The sequence below is a fragment of the Lissotriton vulgaris genome, chromosome 1_1 (genome assembly GCF_964263255.1).
Source record: "Lissotriton vulgaris chromosome 1_1, aLisVul1.2, whole genome shotgun sequence".
NCBI classification, from domain to species: Eukaryota; Metazoa; Chordata; class Amphibia; order Caudata; family Salamandridae; genus Lissotriton; species Lissotriton vulgaris.
Window position 1 is genome coordinate 548533083 of NC_141685.1, and position 24137 is coordinate 548557219.

General features: G+C 49.8%; 1 protein-coding gene across 2 annotated transcripts in view; it reads right to left on the bottom strand.

Moving 5' to 3' along the window:
* The window catches only part of BRDT (bromodomain testis associated), a 2469968-nt gene that overhangs the window by 2103986 nt on the left and 341845 nt on the right, over window positions 1–24137 (bottom strand). The gene's annotated exons all lie outside the window — the stretch shown is intronic.

The window sequence follows — 24137 nt, forward strand, 5'->3', positions numbered from 1 at the left end:
TGGTCCCCTTTCTTCATTAATGGAAATTTGAACTTTTATATGTCCATTGAGACATCTCTTGTGTCTGTACTTTATTATATTTAGTGTGCAGCAGGTTTTGTCTACATTGTATATGGTGTGTCTCCACACACACTTTGGAGGGGTTAAAGGGATTTTCCCCTCACCTGCATGCACCTACTGCCTGATACCATACCTCCTGCCCATTACCCGTGAGCAGTGCGCCCAGTATTTCCCTCACTCTAAAAAACCCTGTTCGTAATTGTTGATGACCAAAAGGCTGTCTTGATTGAGTATCAGCCAGGACAGAAGGTGTGGGTGCTGGAGCCAGTGGCCCCAGCAGCACTCCAAGACAAAATGTTCTGGACCCCACACAATTGTTGAAAAGAAGGGAGAGGTTACCTACTTGGTGGACCTAGGCACTCCCAGGAGCCCCCACAGGGTGCTTTATGTCAACAGACTAAAGGCATATGTCGACAGGGAAGACATGGGCTTGCTCATGGCTACAGATGAGGGGGCAGGAGGAGGAGAGTGACCCTCTCCCAGACCTGTTGTCTCAGAACCCTGAAGATGGGTCAGTTGATGGTGTGGCCTTAGGTGGCAGCCTCACTGACCATCAGCAAAATGACTGCAGGCAAGTCTTACAGTCATTCAGACATATGTTCTCATTGACACCCAGTCAGACTAACTGGTGTACCCATGTGGTGGACACTGGTGACAGTCTCCCTGTGAAAAGCAAGATTTACAGGCAACCTGACCACGTCAGGGACTGTATAAAGACTGAGGTGCAGAAAATGCTGGAGTTAGGTGTCATTGAGCCTTCAGAGAGCCCCTGGGCTAGCCCAGTGGTTCAGGTCCCCAAACCTCACACACAAGATGGCAAGAGAGAGATGAGGTTGTGTGTGGATTACAGAGAACTCAATTCGGTCACCAGGACAGATGCACACCCAATTCCAAGGGCAGATGACCTCATTGACAGACTGGCTTCTGCCACGTTTTTGAGCACATTTGATTTGACAGCCGGCTATTGGCAAATCAGGTTAGCTGAGGAGTCTAAGGCCAAGACAGCATTCTCAACCCCAGGAGGCCATTACCAATTTGTGGAGATGCCCTTTGGTCTGAAGAATGCACCTGCCACTTTTCAAAGGTTGGTGAACCAAGTCCTTACTGAGTTGGATGACTTTTGGGCAGCATATCTGGATGATATAGCTGTCTTTAGCTCCACCTGGGAGGATCACCTGATCCACCTGAGGAAAGTACTTGAGGCTATGCAAAAGGCAGGCCTCACTATCAAGGTTACTAAGTGCCAGATAGGGCAGAGTAAAGTTGTATACCTGGGCCACCTTGTAGGTGGAGGACAGGTTCAACCACTGGAGAGTAAGATCCAGACCATCAAGGACTGGGCCCCTCCAACTACCCAGACTCAGGTCAGAGCTTTCTTAGGCCTGACTGGGTACTACAGAAAGTTTGTTAAGAACTATGGGTCCATTGTGACTCCTCTTAATGACCTTACATCCAAGAAGATGCCCAAAAAGGTTCAGTGGACAGGAAACTGTCAAAAGGCATTTGATGACCTGAAGAAGGCCATGTGCTCTGCACCTATCTTGAAGAGTCCGGACTACACCAAAGAGTTCATTGTCCAAACAGATGCTTCTGAGTTGGTGGTGGGAGTTGTGCTTTCACAACTTAATGTAGATGGTCAAGACCAGCCCATTGCTTTCATTAGCAGGAGGCTGACCCCTAGAGAGAAACGTTGGTCAGCCATTGAGAGGGAGGCCTTTGCTGTGGTGTGGGCCCTGAAGAAGTTGAGACCATACTTATTCGGAACTCACTTCAAGATTCAGACCGACCATAAGCCCCTCTTGTGGCTAAATCAGATGAAGGGTGAAAACCCCAAACTGCTCAGGCGGTCCATTTCCCTACAGGGGATGGACTTTACAGTGGAGCACCGCCCAGGGACTGACCATGGAAATGCAGATGGTCTCTCCAGGTACTTCCACTTAGAACAAGAAGACACAACTGGTCTAGGTTAGTCTATTGTCCCTGCGTTTGGGGGGAGGTTGTGTAGGAGAGTAGGGTCTGCTATCCTATGGTCACCCCAATTTTTGCTTTTTGCTTCACTGGTTTTTGACTTAATGTGGCTGTGGGCCTGCCAATCAGACCCACAGCCTGCTGTTCTCTCTCTAAATTTATGCCAAGGCACTTTAGGTGCCTAACCAATTGGAACATGGACAAAGGAAAGGGGGTGAAACCACCCCCCTTCCTGGTCCCACCCACAGGAGGGACCTAGTAGGTAGTCTAGCCCCTCGAATTGGTTTAAAAGTAGGAGCTGAGTCCCAAGACTGCAGATTACCCAGAAATTCGACTAAAGAAGAAGAAACTCTGGACCTTCGACGTTCTGCTGCTCAGAAGACTTAAGAATCTCCCTTGTGGCCAAAGAGTGGCCACCCTGTGAATACAGGCACCATCCAGCGATCAACGACTGCTTTGCCGCCGCCTCCCGTCAGAGCCCGAGCCCAGAGCCTGACAAGAACCAGATTCCCAGACATCTAACAGCCAGATCCACAGTCCCTGCAAAGCTGAGAGTGGAGGCGACCTGAGACGTGGGACCGGACCTCTTGAAACGTCCACGAGAAGCTGACTGCGCAGCACCTGAGTCCCCCTCAACTCTGTGCGTGGGGTCTTGAGAAGCCCCACCACTGAGCTACATTTGCACCAAGAACCAGCCCCCCAACTCTCACGAGATCTGCATGGGGCCCTTCTGCTTTGTTCCACTCGACGTGCCTATCCGGTTACTAGTCCGTTGGCTAGTGGCCATTTTGGCGACCAAACAACAACTTTCCACCGCTGGTCTGGTTGCTCCAGACTGGCCCTTGCTGCTCCCAAAAGCAGCAACCCCTCTGACCTTGCTGGTTAGAGTGAGAAGCCTTCTTTGTTTCCTGCATGGCTTGCATTAGCCAAGGCCTGCTTGCTCCGATCAAGAAGTGGACACAGCCATCAACTAGAGCCTATGTGGGACAGCTCGTGAGTGAATCCTGGTCGTCGTCATCGTCGCCTGGTCCACGTGGCTGAAGAGACAAGCTTCACGACATCCCCTGTTGGCACCCGACAACGCCTGGTTCCACGCAGGTCACTGGCTAGTGACTGTGAACATTGTCCCCTCTGCTTTCAGGTCTTCATCACTTCAGATCCACCCTTGGATCCCCCAGAACTATTCACATCAGGTCGCCTGCAGCATCAACACTCCAAGGCTCCATCTGAGCTCCTGCAGAATCCCGACACTTTGGCACCACTGCACCCGCTTCCTGTGGGTTAGGTAACGCTGGCACTCCGGTGCCCCAGAGTAGTTTAACACTCTTAATGTCCAAATTCCAAAGGGTTAAGTTCTAGACTGACCGGAAGTCTTCCTACCTTCACCTTTTTAACTTTTACGCATCTATTGACTTCAATGTAAATTGCTCCTAACTTTGGGCACTGCAAGCCAGATCCCATGGGCCTCCTAGTTCTTAACTACTGTTATCACAGCGTAGCCCCAGCGATTCCTAAGGCCCTAGGCCTTACTTCCTTTCGACTCGTGGTACTTATACCACTTCTTTAGTATATGGTTTTAGGGGCCACCCGGGCCTATCCATATTTGTGCAACTTTTGAGTACTTATCAATTGAATTGTTTTAACGTGTTTGCTTCTGTGCTCATAAAGAGTTCAGGGGACAATTTGTAGTAATAAATACATATATATTTTGAATATATATCCAGTGTAGTGTCCTTTCACTTGGTGTTCAAGGGGGTTACATATGGTAATACAGCTGGCTTCACATGCCAAAAGAGTTTAGCCTAAGACTGCTTTGTCCACGCTACCATTAGGATATCTGCTCTATAAGGTTGACTTACAACCAATCACCATAAGGGTTGTTTGGACTGATACAAGGTGGTCACTAGAACTAGTGAACATATATCAGGCCAACTTCTCACAGTCACTATCTAAATTATCCTATTTTAGGGAGTCATTACTGGGTTTTTACTGCAGTGGGCGTGTGGCAGGGTACCCCTGCTGTGTATTTGTTGATAGAGTAGGCCTTAACCCCTTCGATGCGGATGACGGAGCGGTTCAGTCATCAGCATCGGTTGGGCTGTGCTGATGACGGAACCGCTCCGTCATCAGTACAGCCCTGGGGGGGGGAGCGCTGGCACTCCCCCCCCCCTGTGCAGTGATCATGTTCGTTTCTACAGGGGTGGCAGCGGAAGACTTTCCGCTGCCACCCCCTGGCCCCCCCAGGCCTCCTGGTGACGTCAGCGCGCACAGCGCGCGCCGACGTCATCAGGAAGCGCTGGACGCGCTGGAAGCCATTGGTTTCCAGCACGTCCAGGAGCAAGGTGCGTGTTTGGTGCTCCGGTGGGGCGGGGGGGGCGGTTTTCGGTGCCTTGAGGCATCGGGGGGGGGGGGGGGGGGAGAACAGTGTTTCCTCTCCCCTGATGTCCCAATGCAGGGCATTCCTGGTGCACGATCGAGCACAACGTCGCGATCGTGCACCAGGAATGCCCCACTAGACACCAGGGATTGTGTGTGTGTTTGTTTATGTATAGGAAGCGACCCCTTGGGCAAGGGTCGCTTCCTTTGGGGGCCAAATTATGTTTTAGACTTTTCTGCCCCCACTGGGGCAGATCGGCCGTTATTTTGGCCGATCTACACCCAGGGTGGGCAGAAAAGCCCACTAGAGCCAGGGATTACTTTGTTTTTGAAATCGGAAGCGACCCCTTGGGCAAGGGTCGCTTCCTTTTGGGGGCAAATAATGTTTCAGAGTTTTCTGCCCCCCCCTGGGGCAGATCGGCCGTTTTTTGGGCCGCATCTGGACCCAGGGGGGGGCAGAAAAGCCCACTAGACACCAGGGATTGATTTTTATTTATAAAGGAAGCGACCCCTTGGGCAAGGGTCGCTTCCTTAGGGGCATACAATAATTTTCAGACTTTTCTGCCCCCCCCTGGGGCAGATCGGACGTTTTTTCGGCCGATCTGCACCCAGGGGGAGCAGAAAAGCCCACTAGTCACCAGGGATTTGTTTTGATTTGAAAAGGAAGCGACCCCTTGGGGAAGGGTCGCTTCCTAGTGGCCCTAATATTTTTTTAGACTTTTCTGCCCCCCCTGGGGGCAGATTGGCCGTTTTTTGGGCCGCATCTGGACCCAGGGGGGGCAGAAAAGCCCACTAGACACCAGGGATTGGGTTATATTTATAAAGGAAGCGACCCCTTGGGCAAGGGTCGCTTCCTTAGGGGATAACATTTTTTCAGACTTTTCTGCCCCCCCCCCCAAACCCCCCCCCCCCGGGGCAGATTGGCCGTTTTTTGGCCGATCTGCACCCAGGGGGGGGGGGGCAGAAAAGCCCACTAGTCACCAGGGATTTGTTGGTATTTTGAAAAGGAAGTGACCCCTTGGGGAAGGGTCGCTTCCAGGGGGCATTATAAATATTGTAGACTGTTCTGCCCCCCCTTGACTGTTTTTTTACCGTTTCTGGACCCAGGGGGGGATAGAAAAGCATACTAGACTTCAGGGTTTTTTTTTTTATAGGGAGCGACCCCTTGGCCAAGGGTTTCTTCCTTGTGCCCATTTCAAAAGTATGTTCTGCCGTGTCTGTATTTGAGCTCTCTGCCCTCCGTAGGGTTGCTTCCAGGGGGCCCACGTTTATAATGATTTATAATCTTCCCCCCTTGGGGACAGACCCCCCATTTGTGACATAGCCTGTTGTAATGTGTGTTGTTTTTGTTTCTTCTAATGTGTATTGTTTTTTTTCTCTTTAGAGTGTTGCAGTGTGCGGTTCCGTTACTGGTGGTTCTGTTGTTCTGCTGTTTCTGTAGTTGTATGTGTTTGGTAAGAGACCTCTTTTTTGTTCAATTGTACTGTAATTGTATTTTTTTGCAAAGTGTGTAGTAAAATACGAGTATGTTTGGTTTCTGTTTGTTGTGATTGTAAAACATGCTTTGCATTTGTTTTTGATGTGTCCTTCTGTAGATGTAAGTTTTTTTTCTTCTTTCTAGTGGGATATCGTTGCCTCTTTGCTGTGTCTTTGCAGAGTAGGTGCTGGTGAGTGTAGTTGGGTCTTGTAAGTGAATTGTATATATTTTCTAAATTAGTTTTTTTTGAAAAAGGCTTACATTTTTTAATCTTACTTTGCGCAGTGTTGGGGTTGTTGAGTTGTTTGTGCAGACTCCTTTATTTGTAAGGATAATGGCTAGCCGCCGGATTACTGCTCAGCAAGTTGTTGGATTGCTTTTTGATTCTTCCTCGGACCATGGTCCAGAGTCTGACTCTGATTCTGATCCAGAGGTGGGAGGTGAAGATTCAGGTAGTAAGTTTTCTCTACACATGGCTTCATCTGATGATGAAGACACTCTGAGTGCTGATGAAGCTACTTTTGGTGTGGATGATGTGCCTGTGGTTGCGGAGGACATTGCTGCGCCAGTGGTTGCAGAGGACATTGTTGTGCCTGTGGTTGCGGAGGACATTCCTGTGCCAATAGTGCGGCAAGAGACATCTGAGCTGCAGCCTGGGGTTGCTAGTCTTCCAGTTGGTGCAGTGAGACGAGAGGCAGCTGGGCGGCAGCCTGCGGCTGCAAGACTTGAAGTTGAAAGTTCTGACCTCTGGGTTGCACCAGGCATGGTGCAGCCGGCATTGCCTGAATTTACTGGTGTTCCAGGGTATAGGGTGAACACTGAAAACTTTTTGCCTATTGATTTTTTCAAGTTGTTTATGGATGATGTGTTTGTGGCAGAGATTGTAGAGCAGACTAATTTGTATGCTGAAAATTTTTTGAGGGTGAACAGTGCCGGCCTTAAGCCCCACACTAGAGCTACCCGGTGGACTCCCACAAATTTGGAGGAGATGAAAAAGTTTTTGGGTTTAACTTTTTTGATGGGCTTGCTTAGGAAACCATCAATGGCTTCATATTGGTCTACTAGTCCCTTGATGGCAACAGCTATATTTCCGGCAGTCATGAGTCGTGATCGGTATTTGCTTCTGCTTCGGATGATGCATTTTGTTGACAATAGTCTTGCTTTGCCACGAGATCACCCTGATTGTGACCGTCTTTTCAAGATTCGGCCTGTCATTGATCATTTCGTTGATCGATTTTCTGAGATCTTTTATCCTGGGAAAGAAATTGCAGTGGACGAGTCTTTGCTGTTGTTCAAAGGCCGCTTGGTATTTCGGCAATACATTCCTAGTAAGAGGGCACGCTATGGAATCAAACTGTATATGCTGTGTGACAGTGAGACTGGATATGTCTCTAATTTCAGGGTGTACACTGGTAAGGAATCCAGGATTAACCCCCCTGGTTGTCCGTCGACTTTTGGAGTGACTGAGAAAATTGTGTGGGAACTTGGTCGTGGATTTTTTAACAAAGGCCATCATTTGTATGTCGATAACTTCTACACTGGTGTGCGGTTGTTCAGGGAATTGGGCAAAGTGGACACTGTTGCTTGTGGCACAATCCGCTCAAACCGTAAAGGTTTCCCAAAAGAACTTGTGTGTCAGAAGCTTGCTCGGGGACCGTGTAGTGCATTGCGTTGTGAGGAGCTTCTAGCTGTGAAGTTTTCAGACAGGAGAGATGTCTACATGTTGACTACAATACATGATGAAAGCACTGAACCGGTGACTGTTTGGGGTCAGGTTGCAGAAGTGCGCAAACCTGTGTGCATAATGCACTACAATAAGTACATGGGTGGTGTTGACAGAGTAGATCAGAGGTTGGAACCGTATGCTGCTCTTCGTAAGTCTTACATTTGGTACAAGAAGTTGGCTATTCATCTTTTCCACTTGGCAACCTTTAATGCTTTTGTTGTGTTCCAGAAATCTTGTCCCCAGTCAAAGTTGTCTTTTGAAAAGTTTCTGGAGTCTGTAATAGGCAGCCTTGTTTTAGTGCAACAGGCAAGTGTTCCTAGAGTTGGAGTGGTGGAGGATATTGCCAGATTGAAAGATCGCCACTTTCCTGGTCAAATTCCTCCTACAACCTCAAAAGACTTTCCCAGTCGGAGATGTAGAGTCTGTTGGCGAAGAGGTTTGCGGAAGGAGGTTCGTTTGTACTGCCCTGACTGCCCTTCAAACCCGGGCTGTGTGTACCTGCTTGTTTTAGATTGTACCACACGCAAAAGAATTTTTGGGAGTATCAATGAGTGGTAAAGTGAACTGGTTGGTCTTATTGTTCAGTTTCAAAGTTTGAATTTGTGTAGTCTTTTTAGTGTAGTTGTTGAGTTAGTAGATTTGTATCAATTTGCAATTTGTTTTTGTTTTTATTGTATTAAAAAAAACTAAAGTATGATGTTGGTTTGTGTGTAGTGTTCATTGTCTGACGGTGTGCATGGTTTGGCGCTTGGCTGGCGGTGTCTGTGGACTGGTGCTTGGCTGGCGGTGTCTGTGGACTGGTGCTTGGCTGGCGGTGTGCGTGGTCTGGTGTTTTGTTGGCCGTGTGCGTGCTCTTGCGCTTGCCTGGTGTTGTGTTTGGATTTGTCCTTGGCTGGTGGTGTGCGTGGAGTGCCGCTTGGCTGGTGGTGTGCGTGGAGTGGCGCTTGGCTGGTGGTGTGCGTGGAGTGATACTTGGCTGTCTGTGCACGAAGTGGTGCTTGGCTGGCGGTGTGTGTGGAGTTGCGCTTGGCTGGTGGTGTGTATGGAGTGGCGCTTGGCTGGTGGTGTGTGTGGAGTGGCGCTTGGCTGGTGGTGTGCGTGGAGTGCTACTTGGCTGTCTGTGCACGGAGTGGTGCTTGCCTGGCGGTGTTTGTGGAGTGGCACTTGGCTTGGGGTGTGCGTGGAGTGGTGCTTGGCTGGTGGTGTGTGTGGAGTGGTGCTTGCCTGTCGGTGTGCGCTGAGTGGTGTTTGGCTGGCGGTGTGCATGGTCCGGTGCTTGGATGGTGGTGCGCGTGGAGTGGCGCTTGGCTGGCGGTGTGTGGGGAGTGGTACTTGGCTGTCTGTGCACGGAGTGGTGCTTGGCTGGCGTTGTGTGTGGAGTGCCGCTTGGCTTGCAGTGTGCGTGGAGTGTTGCTTGGCTGGTGGTGTGTCTGGAGTGGTACTTGGCTGTCGGTGTGCGCTGAGTGGTGTTTGGCTAGTGGTGTGCATGGTCTGGTGCTTGGATGGTGGTGTCGGTGGACTGGCGCTCGGCTGGCGGTGTGTGAGTAGTTACTTTCTGTTGGTCACTACACACACTGCTAGGTGAGTGACACTCCACGCAGTCCATCATTTTGTGTTGTTGCAATGTCATAAATGTGGGCGTGTGAAAGTGATGGGCCCTTGAATGGCGCTGTCTGCTGGTGTGAGTGTTGAAATGTGATGGGTCCGCGGCTGGCGGTGTGAATGTTTTGTATGTGTCACACGTACGAAAGGTGTATGAATGGCCTGTAAAGAGGTTGGTGCCTTGACGTGGCTTTACAGCTCACGAGCTGCGAGTCAGTGGTTCAGTTTATCATACTTTCAATTATACGCAGTGTATTTCATTTTTTGAAATTACTTGCGAATACAATTGTATGTACCGAATCATCACTCACCCTCGTGCCAAATCCAACCAGAATGTGTGTGTGCTTGCGGATTAGATGGCTGTGCAGTAATGTTTGTCTTTTATCTCTTTCTGAAGTAGGGTGTACCTTGTCCCTTATTGTGATTGTTGTAATGTGTTGCTGTTCTTTCCGGATGAAAGGCACGTGAATGGCCTGTAAAACGGTTAAAGCCTTGTAGTGGCTTTACAGCTCACGAGTTGCGAGTCACTGGTTCGGTTTTTATGCATTTATTTATTGACAGAGCATTTCATTTTTTGAAATATCTTGTTAATAAAATTTTATGTACTGAACCATCACTCGCCCTCGTGCCAAATCCAACCTGTATGTGTGTGTCTTTGAGGAATAGTTAGCCGTGCCTTGAATGTTTGACTTTGAGTAACTCTGTTCCGGTGTACATTATAGCTATAAATAACTTACTAAATTTAGTTAATATTGTTAAACCATGGAAGTATATGGTCATGTCTTTCTGGTGAATTCTATTGTTGATTTTTATCCAGAATCTCCTGCAAACTTGAAATTGTCTGTCACAATTTCCTTGAATCACACGCTCTCAAATTGAAAACTTAATTCTCCACTGTACGATTTGGACCGTTTCCTGTTGCTGCCACTATGCCTACCCACGCAAGTGAGGTACCATTTTTATCGGGAGACCTGGGTGAACGCTGGGTGGGAGGAAATTTGTGTGAGCCCAGTGATGCCACGCTTTCCCATGCAAAAAAGTGTGAAAAAACTGATTTTTTTTAGCTAAAATTGAGGTTTGCAAGGGATTCTGGGTAAAGGAACGTTGGAGGATCCACGCAAGCCATACCTCCTTGGAAGCCCCCGGGTGTCTACTTTTCAGAAATGTGTGGGTTTGGTAGGTTTCCCTAGATGGCCGTCTAGCACGGGGCCAAAAACCCAGGTAACCCCTCTTGCAAAAGCTGGTTGTATTGAATGTCAATACCGCCAGCTTTTGCAAGAGGGGTTACCTGAGTTTTTGGCCCCGTGCTAGACGGCCATCTAGGGAAACCTACCAAACCCATACATTTCTGAAAAGTAGACACCCGGGGGCTTCCAAGGAGGTATGGCTTGCGTGGATCCTCCAACGTTCCTTTACCCAGAATCCCTTGCAAACTTCAATTTTTGCTGGAAAAATCAGTTTTTTCACACTTTTTATGCGTGGGAAAGCGTGGCGTCACTGGGCTCACACAAATTTCCTCCCACCCAGCGTTCCCCCAGGTCTCCCGATAAAAATGGTACCTCACTTGCATGGGTAGGCATAGTGGCTGCCACAGGAAACGGTCCAAATAGTACGGTGGAGAAATTACAATAACCAATATTAACATTACCTTCTTTTTTGGGGGGTAGGATTGAGTTTTTGGACCGGGGCTCGGCGGGCATCTTTGGAAACTACCAAACCCAAACAGTTCTGAAAACTAGACACCCGGGGGAGTCCAGGGAGGAATGGCATGCGTGGGTCCCCTAATGTTTTCCTACCCAGAAATCCCTGCAAACCACAAATTTAGGTTAAAAAAACAGTTTTCCATACATTTTTGCGTGGGATCTCCGTGTCGGCACAAATGTCCTACCACCCAGCGTTCCCCTTGGTCTCCCGAGTAAAATGATACCTCACTTGTGTGGGTGGGCCAAAGGCCTGTGTCTAAGGCAGGGGGGGTTAATTTGTGAAACTCAAATACTACTTTTTCAAAATTCATTTTCGGACTGTTCTGCTTTGGGGCACCCACACAAGTGAGGTATCCTTTTACTCGGGAGAACAAGGGGAACGCTGGGTGGTTGGACATTTTTGCCGGCACGGAGATCCCACGCAAAAAAGTTTGGAAAAGTGATATTTTTACCTAATTTTAAGGTTTGCAAGGAGTTCTGGGTAGGAGAACATTGGGGGACCTACGCATGCCATACCTCCCTGGACTCCCCTGGGTATCTACTTTTCAGAACTGTTTGGGTTTGGTAGTTTCCAAAGAATACCACCGAGCCCCGGGCCAAAGACTCAGGTGCCGCCCCCCCCCCCCCCCCCCCCAAAATCAAGGTTGTTTTGCAATTGGATATTGTAAATTCACCACCGTACAATTTGAACCGTTTCCTGTTGCAGCCACTATGCCTACCCACGCAAGTGAGGTACCATTTTTTTTGGGAGACCTAGGGGAACGCTGGGTGGGTGGAAATTTGTTGATCCACGCAGATTCCAGAACTTTCCACCACAGAAATGTTAGGAAAATGTGGTTTTTTTGGTCAAAATCTTAGCTTTGCAAGGGATTCTGGGTAACAAAACCTGAGGGTAGGCAGAGGAGTCACCCCATCCTGAATTCCCCTGGGTGTCTACTTTTCAAAAATGTATAGGTTTGCTAGGTTTCCTTAGGTGCTGGCAGAGCTAGGGCGCAAAAACAAAAGGTAGTCTTTTGGTCCAAAAAGTGCAAAATTTTACTGGGAAATTGAGGTGCGACCATGTTGCGTTTTGCGCTGTTTCATGTCGCAGCCACTATGCCTACCCACGCAAGTGAGGTACCATTTTTTTTGGGAGACCTGGGGGAACGCTGGGTGGGTGGAAATTTGTTGATCCACGCAGATTCCAGAACTTTCCTTCACACTAATGTGAGGAAAATGTGTTTTTTTTTTACAAATTCCTAGCTTTGCAAGGGATTCTGGGTAACAAAACCTGGTGGTAGGCAGTCGAGTCACCCCATCCTGAATTCCCCTGGGTGTCTACTTTTCAAGAATATATAGGTTTGCTAGGTTTCCCTAGGTGCTGGCAGAGCTAGGGCTCAAAAACAAAAGGTAGTCTCTTTGTCCAAAGAGCGCAAGATTTCACTGGGACATTGAGGTGCGACCACGTTGCGTTTTGCGCTGTTTCGTGTCGCAGCCACTATGCCTACCCAGGCAAGTGAGGTACCATTGTTTTCGGGAGACCTGGGGAAACACTGGGTGGGTGGAAATTTGTTGATCCACGCAGATTCCAGAACTTTCCTCCACAGAAATGTGAGGAAAATGTGTTTTTTTTGTCAAATTCTTAGCTTTGCAAGGGATTCTGGGTAACAATACCTGGTGGTAGGCAGTCGAGTCACCCCATCCTGAATTCCCCTGGGTGTCTACTTTTCAAAAATGTATAGGTTTGCTAGGTTTCCCTAGGCGCCGGCAGAGCTAGGGTGCAAAAACTACAGGTAGGCACTTTGCGAAAAAAGGGTCAATTTGTAACTGCAAAATTTAGGTGTCACCACGTTGCATTTTGCACCGTTTCCTGTCGCAGGCACAAGGCCGACCCACACAAGTGAGGTACCGTTTTTGTCGGGAGACTTGGGGTAATTCAGATTTGTAAATCAACTGTTATTACCAATTGAGCTTTCGCGCATTTCTCCCTTTCAATGAAAGACATTGTGTAAAAAAAAAAATGTTTTGAAAAATGACCAATAATTCTCATGCTAGTATGAGTATTCCCAATTTTGAAAATTAGCAATTATATACTGTTTCTGAACTCTATAATTTGTACCCAATTCAGAAATACATAGGTGTCTTTCATACAGATTTTTCCATTTTTTTTTAAAATATATTTTTATTGCAGGAATTAGCCAAGATTACATATCGGACTAGCAACACAAGTGTAATCAGAGATATCGAACATATCAAATCTCCCCCTACAAAAAGATAAGTGTACACAGCCATTCAGCCCACAACCCGAGGTTCGGGCGGCGAATACCAGAGGGGAACTGAAAGAAGGTCGAAGCCAGTCCGGATGATCCAATGGTCTTCATCTGCTTTTCTAGATCAACCTACAAAAAAGGGCGACATAAACCCCCCCCCCCGCCCCCCAACAGCCCAATGACTCAACTAGTACCCACCCCAACCCAACCATCAGTGTGCTTTGTAGTACGTGTAGGAAGGCCTGTGGGAAAACCCCGGTGATTCTATAGTAATCTGAAGTATGATGGATTATCGGGACTCGGAATGTGGTGCATCATCAGTCTCGGAATCACTGGAAGCGCAATAATCTCTAAGGGCCTGCACTAACGTCTCCCATTCTAGTGCTGATTCCTGCGCACTTTCGTTATGCTGCCGCCTAGCCAATTGGTATCGCAGAGTGCTCTCCCCCGCCGCCCATTTCAAAAGTTCGCTGTGCCACCTAGCACCTGTCGGACCAACTCTTGCCTTCCAATTCCTGGTCACCTCCCGCTTAGCAAGGAGGAGCCCCAAGTCAATAAATTTACTTGAAATTTTATTTTTGGGGGTATGCGGGAACCAGTGTAGGAGCCCCACCGCCGCGTCGACCGCCAAGGACCTCCCCGTTACCCTATTCAGAGTGTCCCCCACTCCAAGCCAATAGGAGGACAGCGCTGGGCAAGACCACAGCATGTGAAGGAGGTCCGATTCAAGGGCCCGGCACCTGGGACACTCTGCAGAATCCGCGGCGAAATATTGCTGAATCTTCACCGGGGTCAAATAGGCCCTGTGGAGTATGTAGAAGTGGACCAGTTGGAAGCGGGCGTGGCGTGTGCCCTTCCAGGCCCGACGCGTAAGCTGTGACCAGGTCGTCTCCGGGATCTCCTTCCCTATGTCTGCCTCCCAGCGGGTCCGTAAAATGGCGAGGGGGGTCAACCCGTCGTTAACCAATCTGCTATATAGGCACGTAACCGTCTTGACCGTCCCCGCCGACATCATAACATACTGGCACACCGGGGACGTAGGCGGCTCCTCCAGTCCACTTTTCCATTGCGCCTGAATCGCTCGGACCAAAGCTGCGTGTAACAGGAAGTCGCCTCGGGGGACGTCAAAGCGGTCTATGATCTCCTGGAAGGGCAACAGCGCCCGTCCTCATAAAGGTCCCCCACTAACTGCAATCCCGCGTCCTCCCAGTGTCCCAGGCGTGACCAATCTCCCCCGTGAGGCAGTGCCGTCAACATCCCTAGTGGTATTTCGGGTGCATATGGAACCCTCAGCTGTTCCCGGGCGTGTGCGCGATTCCAACATAATCGAATGGTCTTTTCCTCAAGCCTCAGGTCTTGCAAGGCCAAACGTTGTCGTAAGGTGATGAAGGAGATAACATGCCTAGGCATCCCCACGCCCCTCCCGGTCTCCGGGCCACGAAACTCCGTGGCGACCTCCTGGGTGAAGGTCTGCAGTTGCGCCGCCAGGTAATATTTCTCGAAATCCGGCAACGCAAGGCCACCCTCAGATTTCGGCCTCATCAAAGTCTTGAGGGCCACTCTCCGGCGGCCCGAACCCCAAAGGAATCCCACCACCATGGATCGCAATAGCCGAAAGGTGGCCGGCGGGATCCAAATCGGTAGCGCTCGAAAGTAGTAGAGCAACCGGGGGAAGGCCACCATTTTCAACAGAGCGATCCGCCCTGCCACCGAGAGCGGCAAGGTAGCCCAAAAGTCCATGCTACCTCGCAACGCGCGAGTACAGCGGGCTATATTCCCATCCAGGAGGTCAGTGGGGTCATGGTATACATATACCCCCAGGTATTTGAAACAGTTAGGTTCCCACCTAATTTCCCCACTGATGTCAGGTCTGGGCGATCCCCTGCGAACCGGGAACAGACAGGTCTTGGCCCAATTCACCCGAAGGCCCGAAACCTCCTCAAAAGCCGTTAGTGCCGTCGCAGCCCCATTCAGGGCAGCATTCGGGTCCTCGAGGAAGAGCAATAGGTCATCCGCATAAAGCGAAACATGATGCGGGCCAGACGGTGTCCGCAAGCCGCTAAAGGAGGTCCCGGACCGGAGCAACAGCGCCAGCGGCTCCACCGCTAGCGCGAAGAGCAGCGGGGATAGTGAGCAACCCTGCCTCGTGCCCCTCTCCACCGGATATTGCGGGGAAATCAGTGGGCCTGCCCTCACCCTGGCCGACGCCGAGGCATACAACACCGTGGTCCACCTGACAAAGCCCTCCCCCAGACCGAACCGCAGCAGTACTCTACGCAGGTAGGCCCATTCGAGACTATCAAAGGCCTTTTCCAAATCCACCGAAAGAACCACCGGGCACGGGGCGTCTACGTGCGGTTCCCCCAGTAAGCGAAACAGTCTACGAATGTTCATGGTTGTGTTTCGCTTAGGAATGAATCCAGCCTGGTCCTCGTGTACTAAAGAGCGCATGTGCCCTAGCAGCCTCGATGCCAGTATGCTGCTCAGGATCTTATAATCGACCGTCAGCATCGATAATGGTCGGTAGGATGCCGGGTCGGTCGAATCTCTTCCAGGTTTGAGGAGGGGAACCACTAAGGCCTCACACATCGAGCCAGGGAGGTGACCCAATCTCTTCGCCTCTCTGTAAACTATTAACAGCCGAGGCGCCAGCAGGTCAGCGTAGGCGGAGTAGAATTCAACCGGGAGGCCATCCAGGCCCGGGGTCTTATTCCTCGCCATCCCTTTAATGGCGCTACGAATTTCACCTAATTCGATATCGGAGCCCAGAGCCTTCGCTGTTTCCGGCTCCAGCGTTGGCAACTCTAGGGGTTGCAGATACTCATCAATCAGGGCGGGGTCCCTGGCCGAGGAGCTGCGGTATAGTTGCTCATAGTAGCGCAGGTAGAAGTCCAAAATCTCCGGCTGGGTGTGCACCTCAGATCCTTCAGACGTACGCATGGACGTCGTCAGCGAGGTCCGGCGCGTAGGATTGGCTAGCCACGCTAACAGCGCGCCCGACCTGTCCCCCTCTGTGAGTGACCTAGTAGTGTAGGCCTTATAATCGAAGCAGCAGAGCCGTTCAACTTCCACCGCCACAGTCTCTCTCGCCGCTGCCGTACGCTCCTGGAGTTCAGGATGACCGGGGCGGCGAAGCTCCATGTCGCGGAGCTTCCGATCCGCCGCGGCCAAGTCATCAAGGATGACCCGCCGCATGCCCACTTTTTTAGAAATGCAGTAGCCCCTGATCACAACCTTAAAGGCGTCCCACTCCAACGCCCTCGATCCCGCAGTACCCCCATTGGACGTAAAATACTCCGAGATTTTGTCCTCCAGGTCCGCCTTAAAGACTGTGTCCTCCAAGATCTCCGGTCTCATTTTCCAGGTGGGCACATTAGGAACCCCGGGGAACCACCGGAGGTCCACCAGGAGGGGGTTATGGTCCGAGAGGGTCCTGGTCAAATATTCAGAGCGGACCGCTGCGGATATCAACTCCGCCGATCCCAGAAACCCATCTAATCGCACGTGCAACTCATGTAGGCCAGAGAAATAGGAGTAATCCCTAGAGTCTGGGTGTTGTGCCCTCCAGATGTCCGTGAGCCCCCAATGTGCCTGCCATTCCTTCCTCCCTTTAGCCACCCGTCGGACTGGGGAGTCTGGGAGGGGGGGGGGGTGCGAGCGGTCGGCCTCTACGTCTACTACCGAATTGAAATCACCGCCAAGTAAGAGGGTTCCCGAAAGAAAGTGGGCCAACGAACCCGATAACCTGGAGAGGAAGGCAAGCTGGTCCACATTAGGTGCATAAATACAGCAAATGCTTAAGTCCCTACCCCCAAGTGTGCCTGAGAGAGCCACGTAACGACCCTCCGGATCTACCACAGATTTCGCCACCTGAAAGGGAACCCCAGCCCTGATCCATATTAGCGCCCCTCTTGCATACGCTGAGTACGAGGTATAGAAGACCTGCCCTCTCCATCTACGCTGAAGCGCAGCCCCTTCCGCCTTGTTGAGATGAGTCTCCTGCAGCAGAGCTATCTGTACTCCCCTACGCACTAAATAAGCGTGAACTTTGTGCCGCCTAGACATAGTGTGAAGCCCCCGCACATTCCAAGTGATGCATTTCACATTATCAATTTCAACCATTGTCCCATAGTGTCCGTTCCGGGCTTCCCAACCAAGGCTCCAACAAAGGACAAGCGACAGTCAAGTCAACACTGATGGCGGCCATTTTCCCCAAAAAAAGAACAACCCCCGTCTGAAACAAACCCCCCTCCCACCCTCCCCAGAACAGGACCCAAATAGTGCCATCTAGTTCCCATCCAAACCATGTCCCCAACAATCCCACAATCCCCGACTAATCCTGCGGTCGCCACCGCAGAGAAGCCTTAAGGGCTAGGTGCGGGCTGGGCGCCAGCGATGGGCCCTCGAGTCTCGGACTACCGAGACTGGATCGAGCCCAAAACAAAAAGCTACCGCTCGAGCAGGGCACCCTCCCACCTCCACCGGATCTCGCAATCGATCGCCTCCCCTACCACCCCCGCCTCAGACCCCCACCCAAATGGAAGTAGCTCACCCAGTCATCCCTGTCCGTCCAGAATGCCCTCAGCCGAGTCTGGAGTAACCACTGGCAAGTGGACACTATCAGTTTCTGAATCCTCCGTGTCTGTCTGCGCCCCCTCGCCTCCAGGTTCCAGTTCCTCCACAATGGGGCCACTTTGCGATCCAGATGGAGTAGACACCATCTCCAGCACTCCTCGCCGCTCCGCCATTGTCTCCATAGTCGAAGGCCTGCCTGGCTTGCCACGGCGGCTGCGGAGCCTTTTGGAACGACGTTGCTGCCCAGGTTCCACGGCCAGCTGAGACGACGAGCCATAGCCATCCTTGCCGGCCCTATAAAGTTCTAGCCAATTGCAAACTTCCTCCGGGGAATCGAAGAACTGGGTTTTGCCGTCCATGATGATGCGGAACCTTGCAGGGAACAGTAGCGAATATTGGATGCCCTCGCTCCGGAGCTCACGCTTGACCGCCAGGAAAGAAGCCAGTTTACGCTGGGTCTCATAAGTGTAATCCGGGAAAATGTTCACCTGGCTATTCTCCACCTGATAAGGGCCGTTATGCCTGGCGGCATTGAGGATGAGGTCTCTGTCCCGAAAGTGCAGTAACCGCGCCACCACTGGTCGCGGGGCGCGGCCCTGTTGCGGCGGCCTCGCCGGCACCCTGTGCGCTCATTCCAAGGTGTAGAAGGAGGACAGGCCCTCCGGAGCTACTTTGTCCCGGAGCCATGCTTCCAAGTAGGCCACCATGTCACCATCTTCGATCTTTTCCGGCAGGCCCACCACCCGAATATTGTTCCGCCTATTACGGCCTTCGGCATCCTCCGCCCGTCTCTCCAGGGCCTCAATCTGGGTCATGGCATCCTTCATTGTCGCGGCCAGAGTCTTCTGTGTCGGTTCCAGGACCTTCACCGAATCCTCCACCTCCTTAACCCTGTCAGATAGCTTGCCGTGGTCTGCCCTGAGGAGGCCCAGGCTCGTCGCCACCTGGGCGATGTCTTGCTGTAGGGCTGAGCGCGTGGTTGCAATCGCTTCCAGAACCCGGTCAAATTGTTGTTGCAGGTGGGGGCCACCGGAGCTCTCCGGGTCACCTCGATCCTCTTTATCCGGCGCCTCCGTGTCCGAGGCAGCCGGGGTGGTCGCTTTGGGTCCTCTTGGTTTCCCCATAGTGGTTAAATACCGCAGAGGGAAGTTCGTCAGAGGCACCACCAAGTGTGGACGTCAGCTATGGCGCTCCTGGCACGGAGTCGTTGTGCTGGGGGCCGTCGAGTATCGTCGCCAGGGTCCACTACTCCTCCGAACCTTCGGGTCGTTCCACCGTCGTGTCGCCGGAAGCCAACAAGAGGGAGGCGGGGATGATCGGCGCCAAGTCGGGCAGGTCCGCCTGATCGATGTGGATCTGGAACGAGAATCACCAGTGCCACCGGAAACTCTGTGGCGCCAGGTCGCTGTGCTGCCCATGAAGTGCACGGGGTTTCGGCGAGTGCAGGCGCACGGTGGGGGGCAGTCTGGTGTGGCCCGTGGAATCGTCTCTCCATGCAGGGCCTCTGGTCGCCCGTGGCCTGATTTCACCGAAAATGCGATGAAGAACTCGTCTGGGGACAGCCATCGCGCTCGGACCCTTCCAAATATTCAACCAGACCAACGTGTCTCGGAGAGATAGGATGTAGATAGGATGCGCGGGGTCCTACTCGGCTCCCGCAGGTCTAGGGTCTCGACAAAGCAATCGAGAAGGTCCGGGCGCCATCTTGGGTCTCGCTTCGCGGTCCTCTAAACTTCGATTTTTCATCAAAACCGCCGGTTTACAGGTGTCGCCGGGCGTTCCATCAGGACCCCACTGGTCCGATCTCCGGTTTGCGGGGGCTAGGGTGCCCCGCGGACTCCGATCTGCAGGATCAAAGCGGGCTCAGTCCCGGAGCCGAGCTCTCAGGCGACCATCGCCATCGGCGGCCAAGCCACGCCCCCTTCATACAGATTTTTCCATGTATACATTGTCCAAGACAAAATGCTCTATACCCAGTAAATGAAAAAATACCATTGCAAGTTGCTGCTCAGTTTTTGGATCTGGGTTCGTCGGGTTCTTGGTAAAACTACAAGTCCTATATATCCCCACAACCAGGAAGGTCTAACGCAGGGATCTCCAACCTTTTCTGTAGTGAGAGCTACTTCTGATCAGTGAAATTAGCCGTGAGCTACTTAAGGCCAAGCAACTCGCTCATTTTTCGGAGACACCTCCCACGCCCTGTTTCATTGTATTTAAGGCTAATTTCTTTGTGGCCCATACTGTGGTTTTAACAAAATAGACCTATAGAGCAGTTAAAAGCTGTCAGCAAACTGAAATTCATAACAAAACTGTATATCTGTCTCACACCTCATTCACCACAATGCTACACACTGCTTCCCATAACATGATAACGATAACTGCACCTTGGTGTTCATCAGGCAAGACAGGGAAACACTTACCACATAGGGTCAAAAACCAAAGAAAACACTTTGAACCACCCACCCGACACATGCCATAGCTTGCTAACCCTGTAAATGAGTGCTTCAGTGCCACACATAAGTAAGCACTATAAACATGCTGCAACAGAAGGCTTCCCCTTTCTTCATTATGAAAAAACTAAAACAAAGAGAGAAAAGTTGTTGCAAATGAATACATATGATTTTCATTCTTGTCCGGTCCTTTGCATGAGTACCATTGAGTTGGGTAACAATGAACATCTGTTATTCAGCACCAAGAGACCTCTGGATGAATGTGCGCTTTACAAATACACGTTATTATATTAATATGTTAAGCGTGCAGACTATTGGAACAATAAATGGCCGATATTTGGAAAGGCTGCAACCTTACTTTCATTATAAAGCACTTCACCCAGGTCAGTAACACATGCTTCAACTCTGCAAAGTACATTTTCAGAAAATGCATTGCTCTGCAATGCTCAGCAACAGGCTGTCTGCTAAGCCTTGCACTCACTGCACAGTCCTCTTCTACTTCCAGTAATTATAGTAGCATGAAACATATGGAAATGTCCTTCAGCCATACCACAATAAACGGAAAGCTTCATAGTCAGATCAATAACAGGTTCAAGCCAGCCGATGTTCTGTGCAGGTGCTGTCCAAAGTACAGCGTGGCTATACACAATCGCTGTACATGCTTTAACCTTGCCAAACAATACAATGAATAAACATACTACATGTTCTGTTACTGCACAAGCAGCCACCATACCCCTAGCTGCAGTCCTGCTATAATCCCCTTTTACCGCAGTATTGCCAAATATTGTAGCGTACTACCATATTTGAATAGTTTTTTGTGCTTTCATTTTTTACATTGCAGAGTAAATTCCCCCTACATTCTTTGAGCGGGCCACACCCATGCCACTTATTACTGCACAAGCAGCCATGTTCAATATAGCAGCACTGCTACAACAATAATCTTTTTACAGACATTATCCCACAGCATAGTGTACTATCTGTTCATAATACACTTCTCCGTCTTTCCATTTGTTTTTAGAAAATACTTTTACTTAGAGTACTTGTAATGCCCTAGACGAGTCTACCACTGTACTTTATTACCAAAGGCAGATATAAGGCACGGCGGCACCCGATGTTAAAATCAAAGGGCCTTGCATGCACTAAGCCACTTTCAATGACTTCAACACGAAGGCAAATATAAAGCGTGTTGAAGTCGGTGAAAGCACTTCAGGGCAGACAAGGTCTTTTGATTTTAACCTTGGCCTCCACTGTGGTAGCAGCTCAGTGCCTGCGCAGAACTTGGATCTTAAGGTCGGCTGCCACCACACTTTATTATCGACAGTAGAAGAAAAGTACGGAGGCAACAGACGTTAAAATCAGATTTCTTTGCATTCACTGAGCAGCTTTCACTGACTACCACGCAAAGCAAATTTAAAGCGTGCTGTAGTCAGTGAAAGCAGTTAGAGCAGGCAAGGACTTTGGATTTTTACATCTGCTGTGACCGCGGTAGCAGCTCTGTGCCTGCAAGGAGCTTTGATTTTAACATCGGCTGCCACTGCGCTTTGTTACTGAAGTCCGATATAAAGCCCAGTGGCAACCGATGTTAAAATCAAAGGACTTACAATGCACTTAGCCGGATTTAACAACTCTGCTATAAATCCAGGCCAGGGGCACACGTACCAGTCCTGCGCAGCTTTCCAGGAGGATGAGTATTTAGTGCGGAGCCTGCCTGGAAAATGCAGGCGGCGTGTGACAGCAGGAAGAACGTTACGTTTATTGACCCGCCCCACCCCAGCTAAGCTCATTTCGGCTAATCAGAGCAGCTGGTTAGTGTGAGGGCGGGCAATGGCTTATAACTCGAAAAAGACAATGAAGGGCCAAAAAATAAAATGCTTAAAATACATCTTTATATTTACAGAGCAGCGCAAGCTACTCCCAGAGGGTCGGCGAGCTACTGGTAGCTTGCGATCGACCTGTTGGAGACCCCTGGTCTAACGGATGTAACGGTATATTGCTTTCCAAGAGCTGTCAAAATTAGAAAAAGTTATAGGTGAAAACGTTGAGACAAAAGGCTGTTTTTTTCAACAAATTTTCAATTATTCCAATATTTAACTTAGTTTCTATAAAGAAACCTTCATGGATTTAGACAAATGACCCCTTTCTGAATTCAGAATTTTGTCTACTTTTCGGAAATGTACAGCTTTCTAGGATCCATTATTGCTTTCAAACTCATTTCTACCAGTAAGTGGAAGGAGGTGGAAAGCTCTAAAAATAGCAAAAATAGGCTATGTCCCAGAAAAATGCCAAAACTGTGAAAAATGTCGGTTCTCTGACAAAAGACTGTCATTTCCTAAAAGCTGAGAAAATGGAGATTTCAGCCCCACAAACCCTTTTTTGATAACATTTTCAGGGAAAAACCCAGAGGCTTTCATTTGCAGCCCGTTTTTCCCATTTTTCTGAAAAAAACAAAAAAATCACTATATTTTGGTTAATTTCTGGGACCCCTCCAAGGGAATCCACAAACCCTGGGTGCCTTTAGAATCCACATGATGTTGGAAGAAAAGGACGCAAATTTGGCGTGGATACCTTATGTGGTCAAAAAGTTACAAGGGCCTAAGCGCGCACTACCCCAAATCGCCAAAAAAGGGCTTAGCACAGGAGGGGAAAAGGCCTAGCAGCGAAGGGGTTAATAACAGCAGCTGTGGTCTATGCGGCCTTGACACCTGAAAAAACAACAGTTGATGGACAGAATGCAGAATAATGTCATACATTCACCCCAGTGCAGGGATCTGGGCCTAAATCCATCATTCCAGTTTTAACCAGCCATATGCAAACTGGAACTGGAAACAAGCATCCTAAGAATGGTTTTGGGCTTTCAGCCCTTACTCAGCCAGGATAGCTTGATTCCAGTGGCATGGAGAGCACGGGACTCGCGTCTGAGCATACCCGTCCCACTCAGGGTGACTAATGCAAAAACAGTTGATGGACAGAATGCAGAACAATGTCATACATTCACCCCAGTACATAGATCTGGGTCTAAATCCATCATTTTTTTGCTCACCATGCCATTCCAGTTTGAACCCGTCATATGCAAATCAGTCTTCACCCTGTGCCTAATGGGAACAGTCCAGCCCGAACTGACACCTGGCAATATTCGTTGAAAGGGAAATGATTAGGCAGGGTGGTGCAGGTGACAGCCCCCCCATTCACACCTCCCCCCCCCCTTGAAATGATGTAAAATAGCTAAGCAAGACTGTCTCAAACATGGTTGAGAGCCGATACAAACACTTTAAAGTGTCTGCCCTGCATGCCAGGTTGGCAGACTAGCAGCCCCACCCCAACAATCTCAGCCCAAAGAAATTGACGTGCGGAGGAGCTAAAGCTCTTTCAGCCCAGTGGGCGATGCATGCCTGACTTCTGATATCCCTTGCTCCTCACCCTGGCATTTCGCAAACAGCTATATTGTTAGAAATATGCACTGCAGTGCGAATGGCAAAACACATGTGGCACTAAGGACGCGGCACAAAGCCACATACACTGCCATGCCAACTACAAGACCAGCACCTGCCTATTTCTCCCCATACCAGTACAGGTACTCCTTCAGGAGGTGCCACTGGAGAGTTTAAATCCACACATACAGCAGAATTTGTGATGTTCGACAGATAAGCCTACCAAATACACTTCTGACATCGGTAGAAAAAAACCCTGCTATCAATTTCCTACGAAAAAAGAAACCCCATTCCTCACCCCCATTATATAATGCGCAACATATAGGAATAATAACATTTTACATAGCTTATATATGGTTGTTTATATTAGGTAATTTTTACATAGTTTGCATTTGAGTTGTTTTACATCGCATCTTTTTCACAAGAAAACAAAAAAAACAGCGAAGCTTGAGTAAAGTATGGTATGCTAAGTTTGGCAAAACTGAGATCAACACGTTTCTGTGAGGTATGTCTAATATGGTCT